Raw genomic sequence first — 6,000 nt, forward strand, 5'->3', positions numbered from 1 at the left:
TTCACCTGCACAATGATGGCATTAAGGCAGTTGGTATTACTACTATCTCTCATTTTATGGCCAAGAAAACTGAGAACCAGATGGGTTAAGATATTTCCCCAAAGTCCCACAGTCAGTGAATGGTGAGGTGTGGATATAAAGTATCAGCTTGGGTCCCTGCTCCCACTGTTTCCCTGCACTTCTTACCCCACCCCACCCCATGCAGGGCATTCCCTGTACCCTCGTCAGGCCCAGCTATCTCTCTGAACCAGCTTCCTTTTTTTTTAAAGATGTTATTTATTTATTCATGAGAGACACAGAGAGAGCGAGGCAGAGATACAGGCAGAGGGAGAAGCAGGCTCCACGCAGGGAGCCCCATTTGGGACTCCATCCTAGGACTCCGGGATCATGCCCTGAGCCAAAAGCAGATGTTCAACCACTGAGCCACCCAGGCGTACCTCTGAACCAGCTTCCTAAACCACCCCCACAGTTTCCCCACACCAAATCCCATCTTTTCTGATCCTTCTGAGCCGTGCTTCCATGCTTTGCCTTCTTGGTATGGGGTCCTCCAAGAAAATGTCCTCTTCTCAGAGGTATTGAATCAAGTCATGTTTCTCCTCCATCTTCCTGGAAGTTCCTTCAAATCTCACATCTATACCTAGGGTCTCCCAAACCTAAATCCCTCCCCTGCCTCTCACACACACAGCCACTTGGACTGGTTTCTCCTGCAACCTCCACTACCCACTGGGAGCCTGCCTCCTTCTTCCTTCCTTGCTTCTGTAGCTCCTTCAAGTGGGAGAAATCTGTAGGCCTGGATGTCAGGGAAGCCAACAACCAGTCAACCTTCAAAATGTCCCTCCCATCTTCCGCTAAATCCCAGGTCTCTTGGCCACCCCTAGATCTTCCATCAGCCCCTGTTGGAGAGGGGCCTTCTACCCTGTCCCACTCTGCTGCCCGCCCTCCCACTTCTTGTCTCTGGCCAAGGGCATGGGGCCACTATCAGGCACACAGGCCTTATCACTACGTAAACACTTCCTCTTTCCCCAATACTGGTTCTCACACAATAAGTAATCAGGGTAAACTTCCTCTGACAATTTACTGAGCAAACACTCACTGTGCCTCTGCCCTATGCTAGGGCCTGTGGGGAACCCAAACCTGGTCTCCACCTTGAAGAGCCTTGAATCTGGTTGAGCTGAAGCACAGAACTATCAGATGCTCTGATGCTTTGTGGCCCAGTACACTTGGGTTCTAATCCCATTTCTGCTATTAGCTGTCTATGCCTTGGAACAAGTTACTTACCCTTTCCAATCTTGAGTGCCCTTAGCACTGAAATGGGACTAACACTACCTAGGTATGCTGTGAAAGTGAACTAAGATAAGATTCATAAAGGACCTGGCAGAGAGCCTGAGATAAAGACATTAGTTCCAGAGTTCCTGGGGGAGGTGGAGGGGGAAGGGTCTGCCAAGAGCCTCAGGCTTCCTTCAGGTGGGGGAGGAATGTGGTTATAGGAGTGGCTACCTCCAGGGATTGAATTCTGCCTTGAAAGCAAACACTGGGAAGAATGGTTTCTTTCTCCCACACTCTAGTGAGGTTTAGGAGTAGATGTGGTGCCATCTTTCAGGTGTAAATTGAGTGGTACCCGCATATAACACGGTCCACGACTTAGTCAACGAGAACCATTAGCGACTTGAGTGTCGAGAACACAAAATGTATAAATACGTTTTGTGTGTATGTATGTTAGGTTAGGCATCTGCCTTTGGCTCAGGTCATGATCTCGGGGGTCCTGGGATTGAATCCAGTGTTGGACTCCTTGCTCAGTAGGGTGTCTGTTTCTCTCTCTGCTTCCCCCCACCCTATGTTCTCTCTCTCTCCCTCTCAAATACAATCTTAACAACAACAACAACAACTAACCCCTTGGTTTAACTAACGGGGGCTATGAGGGTGAGTGGGTGGGGAGGGGCTAGTTACAACATGTTCCTATGCAACAGCAAGAGAACCTTACAGGATAAACTGATTTCCTATGTAAGTGCTAACTGTAGGGGCACAGCCTAAAATGAGAAATCGCTGAAGGCCTTGAGTAGTTGGGAAATTTCTCACCGTTGAGAGTGCATGCAGAGTGTCCAGGCCAAGCAACCAGCCATACAATAAGACAGAAGAGTAAAAACAGTTCCCTCTCTCTGCTCCTCCATCAAAACATGTCAGCAAAATGGACCACCTTTTAACCTCCATACATTATTCTTTCTTAATACTGCAGACTTGTTTTGTGCTCTGGTCGGGGTTTGTAGGAAACATGGGGGAGAAAGAGGACAGAGGGGCTGGGTACTGGTAGGGGGCACAAAGTGCTAGGTGAAGAGTAGCAGGAATTGTAAAGTTGGCTCCTTAACTCAAATGGGGTGACGTGGGGAATGGGGTGATGCTGATTATCCCTCCACTGAAGGAAGATTCTAGAGAAAGATACCAAGAGGGAGCCCAGTGCAGTGGTGGATAGAGCTTCAGCGTTGGTGCAAGGCTGACTCAGTTTTCCTTGGGCCTTTGGCACTGACCAGCTGTGTGAGCTTGGCCAAGTTAATTTACCTCTTTGAATCTCAGCTACCTAATCTCTGAAAGAATAACAACATCTGTTTCACAGAGTTTTTGTGAGGACTATAAATTATGGAGCACAGAGGCTGCCAGAATGGAGGTGATAAATTTCCCACCCCTTCTCAAGCTTCTAAGAATGCTCCAGAAATACAAGACTGGTCATATTTAGTGTCTGGCCCCCTCACCCCTGCCAACCTGTGGTTAAATTTATGGTTAGAATTTAACTACTTATGTGAAAGCCCTTTCCAGTGCTCAAATTCTCTGGTAATACATGTGGACTGGGTTGGGGAGGACACTCATCACTTTACCTTCCTTCCAGGGAACTTGGTTTGGAGGTTGTGCTCTGAGTTTCACATGTAGTGCCCCTGGGTGTGAGGATCTGTTAGAGAATGGGGCCCTGCAGGGGGTTGAAGGGTATGCCCAGAAGCCTGACAACCCCTTTCCTTTTCTTTTTTTAAATTAATGTATTTATTTGAGGGAGAGAAAATGCACGGCACAAAAGCAGGGGGAGAGGCTGAGGGAGAGGGAGAGAGAATCCCAAGCAGACTCCTCGCTGAGCAGAGATCTCCACACAGGGCTCTATCTCACCACCCTGAGATCATGACCTGAACAAAAATCAAGAGTCTGAAGCTTCACCAACTGAGCCCCCCAGGAGCCCCCTGACAACTGGTTTCCTACCAGGGCTCCTGCATCTGCGTCCACGTTCCTTCCCTCCCTTTGCTGAGATTTGCCTTAGCTTATGGTGAGCGTGGTAAAGGGAGTGGAGGGAGGGGTAGTAATTGGATATCTGACCCAGTGATTCTCACCTCTGGTTGCGTGTAAAATATCCTAGGAAGTTTTGTAAAGAAAATCCTATAAGCCTAGCCCCCATCTATGAGATTCTGATTCTCTTGGCCCATGGCAGTGGCTGTGGATCCTTGGAATTTTAACCATGCCTCCAGGTGATTGTAATGTGCCAGTGGGGGTGAGGACCAGAGTTCCCCAGGCTGGTGACTGCCCTCACCCCCAGGAATTCCCATACCTCTGGGCTGGAGCCGCTCTGCCCTCCTTTCTAACTCTAGGAGTCCACATGCCTGGTATCATGTGTATGTAGTCATGTGGACTTGCTTCCATCCTGGCCTTCTGTAATTCACTCTGAGGCACAGCAGCCAGAGTGGTGCTTTTTAAACCTAAATCAGGGATGCCTGGGTGACTCAATGGTTGAATGTTTGCCTTTGGCTCAGTGTATGATCCCGGGGTCCCAGGATAGAGTCCCGCATCAGGCTCCCTGCAGGGAGCCTGCTTCTCCCTCTGCCTGTGTCTATGCCTCTCTCACTGCCTCTCTCATGAATAAATAAATCAGATTTTTAAAAAATAAATAAATAAACCTAAATCAGATCCCATTCCTTCCCTGCTTCAGCATCTCCAGTGTGTCCCATGTCAATCCCAATACCTCACCATGACCAACAGTGCCCTGCTGTTCCCCCTCTCATTTCCACCCCTCCTGGAACCAGACACTTTCTGTTTCTCAAAAGCACCAAGCTGTCCCCGCCCCCTCGGGGCTTTGCACTTGCTATGCCCTCTGCCTGGGGTGCTCTAGTTGGTGGCTGGCTCTGCTTCATCCTCTGGGCCTCAGAGCTGTCCTTTCCAGAGAAGCCTTTGCTGAATGGTCCATCTGGTCCTTTTTCTCCATACCTGTGGCTTCCTATCTCATCCCAGGGAATACCCCCCTACTAGAGAATGAGCTCTATGAGAACAGGGAACTTGTATAACTGGTTTATCACAGTGCCTGGCACAAATGGATTCCCAGTAATTATTTGTTGAACAAATGAGTGAATATGTACATAGAATATGTTTACACATTTAAAATCAAGAATTTTTATGTACATATTTCCTGTATAAAACATGATCAGAGATCTGGAATGGAAATGAATGGAAGGTATTAGGGAAGAGAGCATCAAAGGAGAAGGGAAAGGAACATTTAATGAACACTGACTTAGTACCAGGCACTGTTCTGGGACTTTGCATACATCTGATCCTCATAACAAACAATTGTTAACAAAATTCCAAGGATCTGCAGCCAACAAAAGAATTAGAATCTTGGAGATGGGAGCCAGCTTTATTGCTCCCACTGTACAGATAAAGAAACTGAGACTAAGTTACTCCAAGTTAAACTACCAACAAGTGTCAGAGCAGGTTATAAACCCAAGTTTATTGGACTCCAAGGCAGGCTTGTTCATTGCATCATTCTGGAAAGAGAAATTACCTTAATCCTTACCTCTCTCTACTCTCAGGGAGTAAAAAATCTCTGGTGAATGTGGACCCAGATAGCAATGGCTAATTGTGACTGGAGCTAATTTAGCAGAGGGAGCAGAAGAGATAGGAAAGGAGAGAGAATTTATTAATAGTCTTGCCACTAGATCAATTTAAAATCAACTTAAAATCTCATTTCTTAATTTTATTTGTGATCAGTTAAGAATCTGTACTCCTTTTCTATTGTTAAAAAGAAAAAAAGTATAGTTTGCTGGATTTAAGTTCTCAAAACCTCCTACATATGAGCAAGATTCCCTGGGTCATCAGAATGTCCTGAGGGTACAAAGAACCTTTCTGAACATCAAAATGCATAAACCAGAGGGTTATATTATATAAACCTAAAGGTGTTTGGCCTCATTGACCACCATGGGCTAGTTTGTTTGGGTCCTCGATCTTAAACTTCCAAATCTAATTTCTAGCCAAAGGACTAGAATATACCTTTAGAATATGCTTTAAAAATATCCCCAGAGCTTTCCTCAGGAGCCGCCAAGGTGCTCGGTCCTTCCGAGGAAGTTAAGGCCGCGTTGGGGTGAGGCCCTCACTTCATCAGGTGACCAGCACCACACCCGGCAGCGCCCGCTCAGCCCTGGCCCTCCCGATGGCCTATGTCTTGGAGCTCACCTGCATGGCCTCAGCCCTCCTCCTGCACGACCACGAGGTGATCGTCATGGAGGATAAGATCAATGCCCTCATTAAAACAGCGGGTGTGAATGTTGAACCTTTCTGGCCGGGTTTGTTTGCAAAGGCCCTAGCCAACGTGAACATTGGGAGCCTCATCTGCATTGTAGTAGCTGGTGGACCCAACCCAGCAGCTGGCGCTGCACCAGCAGGAGGTCCTGCTCCTTCCACCACGGCTGCCCCAGCCAAGGAGGAAAACGTGGAAGCAAAGAAAGAAGAATCTGAGGAGTCTGATGATGACATGGGCTTTGGTCTTTTTGACTAAACTTCTACAAGCTGCTCAATAAAAGCTGAACTTTAAAAAAAAAAAAATCCTCAGAGGGGCACCTGGGTGGCTCAGTCAGTTGGGATTCCAACTCTTGATTTCAGCGCAGGTCATGATATTGGGGTCCTGGGATGGGCCCTGCCTAGGGTTCCCTGCTCAGCAGGGAGTCTTCTAGTCCCTCTCCCTCTGCCACACCCCCCACTCGT

The 6,000-nt window shown here is 47.7% G+C and overlaps 1 pseudogene; it reads left to right on the plus strand.

Annotated features, from left to right (window-relative positions):
* Positions 1-3,464: 3,464 nt before the first annotated feature.
* Positions 3,465-6,000, plus strand: LOC140639441 (large ribosomal subunit protein P1 pseudogene; annotated as a pseudogene).

The sequence above is a fragment of the Canis lupus genome, chromosome 9, assembly GCF_048164855.1.
Source record: "Canis lupus baileyi chromosome 9, mCanLup2.hap1, whole genome shotgun sequence".
NCBI classification, from domain to species: domain Eukaryota; kingdom Metazoa; phylum Chordata; class Mammalia; order Carnivora; family Canidae; genus Canis; species Canis lupus.